General features: G+C 48.8%; 1 long non-coding RNA gene across 3 annotated transcripts in view; it reads left to right on the top strand.

Annotated features, from left to right (window-relative positions):
• LOC102463651 (uncharacterized) overlaps positions 1-5902 on the top strand; it is a 46650-nt gene extending 40748 nt beyond the window's left edge. For 2 of the 3 annotated variants that reach the window (XR_012897322.1, XR_012897323.1), the window contains exons 2-3: positions 1662-1750; positions 5431-5902. This is a non-coding gene — a long non-coding RNA (uncharacterized LOC102463651). Of the gene's footprint in view, positions 1-1257; positions 1386-1661; positions 1751-5430 lie in introns of those variants that run through there. The other variant, XR_332332.4, reaches the window with a different exon arrangement.
• Positions 5903-12754: the final 6852 nt, after the last annotated feature.

Raw genomic sequence — 12754 nt, 5'->3', positions numbered from 1 at the left:
CATCACCATCTACATTACATCGTATTTAGTAAATACCGGACATTTATATTTTCTCAACTTGTTTCCTGAACAGAAACCTCAAATACTGGACTGTCTTGGTTCAAAACCAGACATCTGGCAACCCTTTTCTCAGCACTTGCACCCTGAAACCCCTCCTGGACCCCATTCCCCTGCCTGGGCTGAGCCTGGAGCCCCTCCCACACTCCAAACACCTTGGCCCAATACCAGAGCCTGCAGCCTAATCCCTTACCCCAGCCTGGTGAAAGTGAGTGAGGATGGGGAAGGAAGGGGGATGGAGTGAGTAGGGTGAGGCCGTGGAGAAGGGATGAATCAGGGGCAGGGCCTCAAAGAAGGGGCAGGAAGGAAGTGGGGGCAAGGGTATTCGGGTTGAGGTAGATCTTACATTGGACTTAAATTGCAAAAGTGATCTTGTGGTTAAAAAGGTTGAAGACCACGGCTTTAAATGTTGGCTTCAGCATCAACAGCACAGTGATATGAAATGATTTTACCTTTTCCTGCTAGCCCATTCTGGTCCACCTGCAATTGTGATGCTAACAGGCAGGACCAAACCTGGGACCGCTGGAGCTTAGTGCATGAGCTAAAAGCCAGCTGGCTCTCAGCTAAGGCTGTAGTGTAGAGCAATATCACACTATCTCTGTAGGTGGTCTAAGTGCCACTACATGGGACAGTGAACCACACCCATCAGGTAGTGGGTTACACAATGATCTGCCACCTCTCAAGCAGGTTTTTGGGCTGTTTTCTCATCAAGTGGATGAAGGTTGCATGCATGTGCAGAAAAGTGTGGGCTGCCCCGTGTTCCGGTTACTTGGCTTACATTTCCTTCTGCTCCATTTCCTGGTGTGTGTTTGGTGTTGCCTTTGGCTCCTGGTGCTGTGCTCCTGAGACTCTAGCTTTGCCTACTAAAGAACCCCACTCAACATCCATCTAATCTGAAAACAAAATAAACAACCCAAATCTTACAGCTGAGAAAACAGTGCAGGCATCAGTGAAAGCCAAGATCAATAGCAGGGAGGTATAATCCCACCCCTTACTTTGTCAAATAAGGGGGAAAGGCTGGAACCCGCCACTAATGAGTCATGAAAATAATAAGGCGAGAGAAGCCAACTTGGTACCATCCATGAAGCATGGCCCAATCACTGATGCTTGTGATTTAAGTGGGGGAGGATTGAAATGCTTATGACTTGAGTTCCTGGCAGTAACACTTGAGATAATTTGCAATGCACGCCAGCAGCTATGAAAGAGTTAATGATCAGCTAACTGAAGTGGGTAAGGGTCCTTGAAAGACTGGAGTAGTTCTCATGGTAAAGCTGGTTGTCTTGCTTCAAGATCTGCTCCAGTTGACCCCCACCCCTGAAGCCATTCAGGTAGGTGCAGGAATTACTGGGTGAAAGCTATGGGCCAGTGGTACGCTGGAGGCCCCGCTAGATTTCAAAGGCTCAAGGGCTTGATTTTTGCATGACTTATCCTGCATTCCTAAAGCAAATGGGTGTTTGGATTGCACAAGGAAGGGAGGAGTGGATCCTTACAGAGGGTGATTGGCGTCACCCCCTTGCACCATGGGTAGGATGCGACTCTCAATGAAGTGTGATGCCTGACATTAAAGGCCAGGTTGATGCAGGTGCCTGTATTTTTATTTGCAGGTGTAATTTGTGCTTGCGCAAGATGGGCCCACCTAAGAACAGTGAGGCTGTTGAAGGGGGAGCTGCAGGAAGCATTTTTCCCAAGAGAGGTGAGCAGCTGCTCCGCCGTTTAACAGGGGGTTTGTATCTGCGCTGCCAAGGAAGGTACAATTGTAGCCTAGGGTGTCATACCCAGGTTGCTTTCATCTACAGCACAGATGTGGTTGGCATGGACTTCTGCACAGGCCAGCAGCCAGAACACCTACCCAGGGAGCCTGCTGAGTGACTCTGGGCACGTTCCTTTGTTGTTGCTGCCTCCTCTGGGGATGATACTGGCCTCCTATGTAAAACACTCTGAGATCCACTGATAAGCATTATGTACAAGCTAGTTATTATTACCACATGTCAGTGCCCACACATGAAACAGACAGTGAAAGCAAAGACTCCTCTCGTTTTGGCAATCAGAGAGTCTGGATGACCTAGCAAATATCTGTGGTAAGTCAGAAACATTTGACCTATTTGTATGGAAACTTATGGCAAAAGGAGCTCCTCTTTTGCTGCTACAGGTTGAACCTCTCTAGTCCGGCCCCTCGGGACTTGATGGCTACGTCTAGACTGGCATGATTTTCCACAAATGCTTTTAACAGAAAAGTTTTTCTGTTAAAAGCATTTGCAGAAAAGAGCGTCTAGATTGGCACGGACGCTTTTCCGCAAAAGCACTTTTTGCGGAAAAGCATCCGTGCCAATCTAGACACGGTTTTGTGCAAGAAAGCCCCGATCGCCATTTTTGCGATTGGGGCTTTTTTGCGCATAACAATACCGCGTTGTCTTCACTGGCCCTCTTGCGCAAAAGCATTTGCACAAGAGGGCTTTTGCCCGAATGGGAGCAGCACAGCATTTCCGCAAGAACACTGACAATCTTACATGAGATCGTCAGTGTTCTTGCAGAAATTCAAGTGGCCAGTGTAGACAGCTGGCAAGTTTTTCCGCAAAAGCAGTTGCTTTTGTGGAAAAACTTGCCAGTCTAGACACAGCCGATCGGTCCCAAACCAGAGAATTTGCCAAACCACCAGAAGCTGATATTGTCTAGCAGCATTACCAACACTTCTGCTGCTTACTTGCTTAGAGGGGGTAAATTAGAACTAAATCCGTGGTGGCCAACCTCTGGTTCTTGAGCCACATGCGGCTCTTTGCTTACAGAAATGCGACTCTCGGGGTTACGGCTCGTTCGGAGCCGCATGCCCGCTTTGTGCACATGCCCCAGTTCCTGGAGGGAGAATTATGTGGCTGTGATGGTGGCAGCTCCGGTGAGACCCAGGCATTGGGTTAGAATGGAAGGAGCCTGGGGGTGCCTGGCTCTGGGGGGGGAGGGCATTGGGTTAGAGTGGGGAGACCTGGGGGGAGCCTGGGGGAGGGGGAGGAATGTGTGGCTCTTTGCACTACTATCCACAGCTCTTTTGGCTCTTCATGTCTAACTGGTTGGCCACCCCTGAGCTAAATAACAGCACAGAACACTGAGAACCAGGACTGCTGGCAGTAAACAAACTTTATGGAACCACAGGAAACTTGGCCACACCCATAAATGGACATCCGGCTCACTAAAATCACGCCGGACCATGGATGTTGCCGGACCAGAGCGTGCCAGACTAGAGAGGTTCAACCTGTACTATGTTTCCATTAAGAACCTTTCAGAACAGCTCTTGTTTGGACTGGAGAAGAAGTTTTTTTCTGTCAGTTTTCTCCAAGTCAGAATGCCCGGAAAATACAGGGCGATGCCAAAAAATCATCTGGATAAAACAGATCAATCAATTCACTCCTGTTTTCTACCCTCTGCTCTATCCAGTTCCACTCCCTTTCCAGCTCACTGACATGGCAAGGTTTGCATGAGTTGTTAATACATCAAAGTTCTCCCTCTAGGAGCAGGTAGTTCTCAGCACCATCAAGCCCTAAAGACTTGTCAACTGCACAGACTGGCTGAACATTGTGTGTTAACATCCTCATTAAATAACAATGAGCAGAAGGGAAAGCTCATCTTCCTCAGGGCAGCAGGGTCAGAGGGCAGCTGCATTTGGGAAGAGGGGTTAAAAATAAGCCTTAGTGGGCCTTGTTGCTTTGGGGTTAGTCCCAGTTATTATTTGTATTATGTAGCTCCTAGAGGTTCTACCTAATAGCTGGGCCCCATTGTGCGAGATGCTGCCCTGAAGAATGTATAGACAAGACAAGACATTGTACTGATTGGCTCAGAGACTTCCCAAAATCACACAGCGAGCATAAGTGTGGCAGAGGCAGAAATTCAATCCAGCTCTTCCAAGGCCTACTGCCATGGCTGGAATGGAGGCAAATTCCCAGGGTAAAACAAGCCCCACATTTCCGTCAGCTTCCACCGGTGGATTGAAATGGAGAGAGCAGTGTGCTGTGTAAATAGCAACCATGTTTTACCTCAGAGGTATCTGCCTTTCAGTGGTGAGTAGAGCAATGCCTGTGTTTGGAGCAGTTCAGGATCCTTAGGAGGAAAGGTGCTCTAGAAGCAAGTTACATCTGCTTGCCAAGTGGTGCTCCAAAATATGCTAAATCTGAGGCTACGTCTAGACTACATCTCTCTGTCGAAAAAGCGCCATTTCGAAAGTAAAAGCGCAGTCTAGACACGGTTCTTTCAAAAATAGAAGCCTTTTTCGAAAGATCCTGTAAATCTCAAAAAGTGAGACTGCGGTTTTACTTTTGAAATGACGCTTTTTCGAAAGACAGCCATGACGTGATTATGCAAATGAAGCGTGGGATATTTAATTAGTGCCTAATTTACATCCCTCTGTCGACAGAGGGATGTAGTCTAGACACAGCCTGAATGAGACAGATTCCCCCCTCCCAAGCATTTACAGTCTAAACAGGCACAGCAGACTGAATAGTGCCAATCTGACTAACAGAGGTGAAGAGGAACCCGGAGGGGGGGGGGGGTCAAGGCTATTTATCCCTTAACTGCTTATGACAGGGTTTCTTGTACCTTTCTCTGAAGCATCTTGATCCACAGATATCGTCTGTCTAGTCCAGGACCCTGAGTCTGATCTGGTGTGGAGAGTCCTATGTTTCTAGGAGAAACGTGAGCAAAAGGGCTGAAGTGTTTTGTCAGACCCATGATTTTTTTCCCCTCCGCACTCCTGTGGAAGTTGTTACTTTTCCTTAGTAGTTATTGTTTTCAGGGATTGCTCTGGAGTAGAGAGAGTTACCCAGGGCTACCCATGGAGTTATTCAGGAAGAGGTATTCAGGAGTGAATTAGGATAATCCACTTTGGAAGTAGCTATCCAGAAATTATTTTTGTTCCAGAGCAAGTGTGTCCACACAGGCAGTTATTCCATATTACCTATTCTGCTTTACATTCGCCTCCTCCCTTACTCTGGAATCACTTCCATGTGCTGACAAGGCTGATGGGGGGCACCTGCCGAGTTACATCCTCTTGGCTTGTGATTCCAGCTTCCTTCCAGACTTGGTGAGCTCAGAAAGGGTCATGAGCTAATCAGAAAGCAGCAAGCTAACCCCACACAGAGAAGGTTTAAACTGAGAAGCTGTAGGGCAAAAGACATTCCCGGCCCAGCTCCGGCAGACAATGGTGGGAAGGAAGTAGGAGTCATTACCGCCATGGTTTCAAGGCTTCGGGGACTTGGGTAGTAGCATCTCGACGCTCAAAGCCCAGACCGGCTGGAGGGGCCTCCGCTGCGTTCCCACTGCTATGGAGAAAGGAAGCTCGTCTTGCGGGTGACTGGCAATTAAAATGGTTTCTCCCCTTCCTGTTATCAGGCTTCTGCAATTGGGCCAGATTTAGACTGCAGGCTTGGACCGAATGGCAATGTTAAAAGGAGCCAGAAAAGCAAAGAGCCTTAATGTCCTGGCTCTGCGTCAGCGCAACAGTGGATTTCGACAACCTGTTTTCCAGATCCCTTGGCGTTCTTCCACCAACTCCCTGTGCATGCGTCATCACTTTGCATGGTTGTTCTGCTTCCCATGGGTCCCACACACCCCTCTCCGTGCAAAGACACACACACTTGATTTAAAAAAAAAACTTAAAAAACAACAGACTAACTGGGCTACCCCTCTGAACACTTTATTTAGTTTCTTGCTTATAATGTAGTATTCTCAGGACACCTTTCATCTGAAGTCATGGAGTAGGTCTACATCTACACTAACCAGGTCTCCTGGCTCCCACGCATGCCCTGGGGCGTGTCTACACTACAACTGGGAGTGTGCCTCGACATTTGCTGACTCACTTTGGCAAAGCTAGTGCGCTCAAAAAAGCATGGGCTAGGCACCTGAATCCAGCCCATACCCTGTCTCTGTACGTGGGTGGCGAGCCCAGGCTGCTGCCTGTGCCACCGTGGCCATCCTGCTGTTTTTAGCATTTTTATTTTTTCGCTGAGCTGTCTGGCTCCTGGCTCTAGAAAGCACAGCACAACGGTTGTGTAGCTATACTCTTATGTGGTACACTACATGCTACTTCTGCATTTTGCTGCCCACACAGTCCCCTTTCAGGAACTCCAAGTCCTAAGTGACCTGTTCTCTGGAAGCAGGCACCTGAAGTGCATCTGCAAAGCAGGCAATTCCACAACAGGTGGGTGGTTTTCTGGCTATTTTCATTCTCTCTCTCTTTTGTCCCCGTCTCCCCCTCCCCCCCCCCCCCCCCCCCCCCGCCTGGAGGGAATGATACTGGCTCACAAAAACATCCCCTTTCTCCTCTGGGCTGTGGTGGGAAGAGGCAATAGGACTTTCACGCCTCATTAGGCCGGTGAGAGATTTCACCCCACTCCTTTTCCTGTAGTTGGCTGAGAGATGCTGATCCAGCCTTCTGGGTCCTGCTGTTTGTTGTCCATCTAAGGCTGCTTTGTGGTTGGCTTCAGGGAGCCTGTCAGGTCTTGAGGGTAAGCAGGGGCCTTAGGGTATGTCTACACTATCACCCTAGTTCGAACTAGGGTGGTAATGTAGGCAACCGGAGTTGCAAATGAAGCCCGGGATTTGAATTTCCCGGGCTTCATTTGCATAAAGCCGGGCGCCGCCATTTTTAAATGTCCACTAGTGCGGACTCCATGCCGTGCGGCTACACGCAACACGGACTAGGTAGTTCGGACTAGGCTTCCTAGTCCCTTTGCTTCCTACTCCAAACTACCTAGTCCGTGCCGCGTGTAGCCGCGCGGCACGGAGTCCGCACTAGTGGACATTTAAAAATGGCGGCACCCGGCTTTATGCAAATGAAGCCCGGGAAATTCAAATCCCGGGCTTCATTTGCACCTCCAGTTGCCTACATTACCACCCTAGTTCGAACTGGGGTGGTAGTGTAGACATACCCTTAGAGAGTGTCTGGAAGGAACTAAGGCCTGGTCTACACCTAAAATGTAAGTTGACCTACCTACATTTCTCAGGGCTATGAAAAGTTCCCACCCTGCAAGACATAGTTAAGTCAACCTAACCTGTCTTGTTGACACCAGGAAAAGAATTCATCTGACACCTTAACTACTGTTTTTTGGGGGCTGATCTACAAGAACAAAGGAAACCCCCCTTCTGTCACTGTAGCATGTGTCCACTGTGGCTGTACTGCTCTAGGGCTGGTAGACATAGCCTGAGGCGTGCACTGGAGTTAGATAATGTAGGCCCTCATTCATAGACCAAAGGGTGGTCTATGCAACACACAGTCAATCTGTGGAACTCCTTGCCAAAGGATGTGGTGAAGGCTAGGACTTTAGCTCTTTTTTGAACTCTGTTAGATGTTAGATACATTCATGGAGGTTAGGTCCATCAATGGCAATTAGCCAGGATGGGCAGGGATGGTGTCTCTAGCCTCTGTTTGTCAGAAGCTGGGAAAAGGTGACAGGGGAGGGATTCTCTCTTCTGTTCATTTCCTCTGGGGTCACCAAGCATTGGCTACTGCCAGCAGACAGGATACTGGGGTAGATGGACCTTTGGTCTGACCCAGTATGGCTGTTCTTATTGTCTTATGTTTTTAGGTGGGAGCCTACAAGGTGGCCCACTAACATGGCTTCAGATGCATTAGCCTTCATCTTACCAGGGCTTTTCATTCATGTCAAGCTGACACACCTAAAAACAGGCGTTTCGTGTCCCCTCAAAGCATAGCCTTAGCGCACACCTGTCCCTAAAAGGTGCTGAGCCCTCTCGGCTTCCATTGCAGAGGCCTGGCCACTGCTCTTGGGATTGGTGAGCCAAGGCAGAGTCACAGTGGGAGAGACCTGAATCCAGCACACAACAGCAACTAGCTGCTGTCCCCAAGTCTGTCCCACATGCCAGTCAGCCTGCCTTCATTTTGTGGGTGATGCTTGCAAGCCATCACCCACTGAGTCCTTCATGGGATAGCTGCCCTGCCTGGAGGGGAGTGAGAAGCACACTGGACTTAGATGCTGCCATGCTCCCTTTGCTCCTGCATACGATGCTGTGTACGGGGAACAACCTTCAATCCTTGGGCCTCCGAATCCCATCCAGTTCTTGGTAGAAGGAGGAAGGGCTTAGGTAATTAGGGGGAGGAAGATGCTCCCACACCTCAGACCAATCTCCTTGGACTGTGGCTGGCACCCCCATTGTGTTGGAATAGTTTGTGTGTTACCCATCTCTCTAGCTGTTGTTCTCCTCTGTGGGTGTTGCTCCCTTCACCTTCCTGTGCATTAACAAGACACAGGGGTTCCAGGGTGCGATGTCAGTACACATGCATGTTTCCTTGGCTGGGGTGATGGGTTCTCGGAATACACATGCCCAAAAAGAAAGCAAGTGGTTATTGTTTATGGCTTGTGTATCACAATAGTGACTCAACACTAAGCGCTGCACAAGTACAAAAGCCAGAGATAATTTTGCCCTTGATCCACGAAAAAGGCAAGCCCGACAGAGTAAGGCCATGTCTACACTACGGGCGTTTCAGTGGCACAGCTTCAGCACCATAACAGTGTAGACACTCCTCAGAGTAGCAGCAGGGACTTTTGCTTTGCTCTAGGAGTTCCAATTCCTTGAACGAGGGTACCTGGGTCTTCCAGTGACCTTGTAGCAGCTACACTGGGGCTGTGTCTAGACTGGCAAGTTTTTTCGCAAAATCATCTGCTTTTGCAGAAAAACTTGCCAGCTGTCTACACTGGCTGCTTGAATTTCCGGAAAAGCACTGACGATCTCATGTAAGATAGTCAGTGCTTTTCCGGAAATACTATGCTGCTCCCGTTCGGACAAAAGTCTTTTTCCGAAAGACTTGCGCAAAAGGGCTAGTGTAGACGGCACAGTACTGTTTTCCACACAAAAAAAGCCCCAATCGCGAAAATGGCGATCGGGGCTTTTTTGCGGAAAACCGCATCTAGATTGGCCATGGACGCTTTTCCGCAAAAACTGCTTTTGCAGAAAAGCATCCTGCCAATCTAGACGTGCTTTTCCGAAAATGCTTTTAACGGAAACCTTTTCCATTAAAAGCATTTTCGGAAAATCATGCCAGTGTAGATGTAGCCTGGGAGTTAGGTGGGCATAGGATGCCATGCCTCTGCAGCTAACTTTTAAGCATTAACTAGCAGGCTGCACCCCATGCTTGCTACACTTGCCAACCCCATTCTCTCTGGCCACTTTCACAGCCAGAGAGCATGATGACATCATGCTGTCGCCTGTCAGGAAAAAGTTTTTTATAGATAGAAAGACTCAGCATTCCTATTATAATTGCCACATAACAGTCAGGAAGCTAAGGCCCAGAAAAACAGTGATTTTAAATGACTTGCCCAAGATCACACAGGAAGTCTGTGGCAGAGCCAGGAATTGCACCTGAGCCTCTAGCACCATTCCAACACCTTACCCACTTCCTCTCCATATTTCAAGGTCTTCTGTGTGGGATTTGTCTTCCACTTCAGGTTCATCTCTAACTCTATTCTTCAACCAGCTAGAAGCATGCCAATAATTATTACCCAGACCGTCTATGCAGCACCATGGCTCCTTCCTGCACAGTGCAGGATGAAGTGTAGGCTTCTTGTCTTATGGCACTGAGCCTGATCCAAAACCCACTGAAGTTCACTGGCTTCTGCAAGGGATTTCTCTTGAGTATGTGGGGCTAGGATACAAACCCTCCCCATCACCAAAACGGAGTAGAGATCAAAACAAATCCGGGGCTTGAACTGAAGAAAGGTGACTGACAGGCCTTCAAAACATCACAGCACACCCCTTTCTCCAGGGATGAGATGAGACCCTTACGGTGGCATTATTGTTCCATCTCAGAGATCCCAAGGTGCTTTCCCGATTATACGTATTAATGTCTTTCCAAAGCAGCCACCTCTGGGATGGAAGTTAGTGACTGAGCAGCACAAAAGTGAAGAGAAACCGGGTGTCCTGTTAAAACTTCCTGGGGAATTTAAGGAGACAGAAAGCAATTAGCCACATTGCAATTTAGCCAGGACATTGCATTAAAGCCCCTCTTGCAACAACAACAAAAAAGTTCTATGGGCTCTGAAATGCCCAGGAGTGGTCAGGGCTGTGCCTTTCCGGCTGCGTCTACACTTAACAGTGTAAAGTGCAGTCGCGGCAGTGCCGTAACGCAGCAGTGTGGCCACAACACGAGCGCTGGGAGAGAGCTCTTCCGGTGCTCTGTGTAAACCACCTCCACGAGGGGAGGAGCGAATAGTGCAGGGAGCACGGCGCCAAGCACTGTAGCCTGGTTCACACTTGCGCTTTACAGCACTGTCACTTGCTGTGCTTGGTGCAGTGTTTTTTCAACAGAGGGCGTTTGCATCTATGACTATGGAGCCAGCAATGGTACCAGGTACCACAACAACCACAGTGCACAGCCGAGTCCTGTCTACCCACAGATACAAGCGTCCCCCATGCAGCTTGAGTAACTTGCCTCAAGCATTAGGAACAGCTCTATTCAGCCTGACAGGCTCCCCTCTGAGGCTACATTTACACTGCAGGCTTCTTCCGCAAGAACTTTTTGCGCAAAAAGTTCTTGTGCAAGAGCGCGTCCACACTGCCATGTGCTTTTGTGCAAGAGATGTGCTTTTGCACAAGAGCATCCATGCAGTGTGGATGCTTTCTTGCACAAGAAAGCTCTGATGGCCATTTTGCCCGGGCTGTTGCCCGTCCACACATTCGTTTTTGCACAAGAGCTCTTGCGCAAAAAGGCTTATTCCTCATAGAAAGAGGAATAACTCTTGGGCAAAAAGCCCTGTATTCTTATGATTAACTGTACATTTTCTTGCACAAGAACGTACTTGTAGTGTGGATGCTCCACACGTTTTTGCGCAAAAACTCTGTAGTGTAAACATAGCCTGAGAGAGCCAACGCGGGGACCAATTTGTGCCACATCTGATGGTGTTTTCTATGCTGTGGACTGACCAGGTTCTACTGACCAAGACCCACCCACCAACTCATTTCCTACTGGCCACAACCATCTGCCACATTGTTACAAGCTTGGGAACATTCCAGTCGGGGTGGAAGGTTCCATAACGGATCCTCAACTCCCTCAAGCCATCTGGTCCCTTCCCCTGTGCCCCAGAATTTCCCTCTCATCAGAAAAATATTGTGTCCCAAACAAAGCTGCACTATGCGTGCAAAACACAGGCCTGGCCCTTGGGAAAAGGGAACTGGAGCACTAGGGTTTGCAAAGCAAAATGTCGCCACAGCTGTCTACATGTGTCTGCACAGCCTGCCTCCGCGCAGGGGGGAAAGGAGTGTTAGCTAACCCAGGGTAAAGTCCTAGTGCAGACAAGGTCGTCGTCGTCAGTAGTTTTCAGAGCTGTTAGCGGGACCAGATAAACAGCAAGGGGGGAACTGAGTTAGTGTTAGTTAGCTAATGGTCATACGAACCTCTTCACCTTGTCTCCTAATGAAGACAAGGCCACAGTGCACTAAGGGATGTAGGTTCGGGGATGGGAGCCATGCAGGAATGCCTTAGGAATATGGGTCAGATCAGAGGGACAAAGCAGGCTGGTCCATGGGATTGTGGAATCAGACCCCATTGCTCTGGGCTTTTGTGGTCCTGGAATGACTCAGTCCCAGGTCTGCTTAGTCCCAGGTCTGGGTCACTTGGGCCAAAAGCTGGGGAATAGTATGCTGTTTCCCCTGCCACTGGCAGCCCAGCAGCCTGCAAATGGCAGGGAAGGATGTACCACGTAGCAAATGGGGTTTCTGCAGGGCTTCGGTGATGGTAGCAGCTGGACATGAGAACCCCAAAGAGTGCCAGTGTCAAGACATGGGTGAGAGTCGAGCTGGGGAGGTAAAGTGCATCTAAACAACCCCATGGACTTTGTAAAGAGACCAGAGGAGAAAAAGCTGGTCCCATTTTGTGGGTCTGCCTTCTTGCAGGGTATTAGCAGTCCTCCAGCCCCTGTGGGGGGGCCTGTAAATAAACTGGAATGGCATGTGTCAACAGCAATTAATGTTTCACACTTGGCATAAGAGGGCGATAAACATTCACACTTAAGCAAGAACTGCTGCTGCCTGGGAAAGGGTGCCAGACAGGGTGGAGGGAAGGAAGCAGAATAATGGGCCCCTAAGTGCTTTGTCAAGTGACAGTCACAGCTTAGTGGGAAAGATGCACCATCCTGGTCTCCCCATTGTTGTTTGCCTTCCTTTACGGGTGAGGCCAATAAGCATTAGGGCTGGCTCCATGCAAGGCTGTTCTAGTTCCACTAAAGCTGGGATACTGAGTGGATTTAGTTAAATAGGGTGTGTGTGGGGGGGGTCTGCCTGCCTGCCTGCCTGCACTTAACCCCATCTCAGCCTGGTGCATGTCAATTTAGTGGAAGATGGCTGGGAGCAACTCTGAACCAAACTAAAATACACCAGCCACCAGTGTGTACACTGGATCTTGTAGGAGTTTAACTGATGTTTTTAACCAATTTAATGTAACTTCCTTGTATAATGCAGGCTGTAGTAAGCAACCTGTGCAAAAACTTAAAAAAACAAGTGTGTGTGTGTGTGTGTGTGTGTGTGTGTGTGTGTGTGTATATATATATATATAGTATCGTGAGCTTTCATGGGCACAGCCCACTTAAACTCAATCCATATAAGGTAGGTTTAACATATGCAGATGCAGTGAGTCACTTTAATGTCACACTGTCAATAATCATATCCATGCAAAGTCTTCACGTAGACAAATAGAACAGACTCT

This window comes from Pelodiscus sinensis, chromosome 23, assembly GCF_049634645.1.
Source record: "Pelodiscus sinensis isolate JC-2024 chromosome 23, ASM4963464v1, whole genome shotgun sequence".
Taxonomy (NCBI): Eukaryota; Metazoa; Chordata; order Testudines; family Trionychidae; genus Pelodiscus; species Pelodiscus sinensis.
Note: the sequence above shows the minus strand (reverse complement) of the source record. Positions and strands in the feature narration are given on the sequence as shown.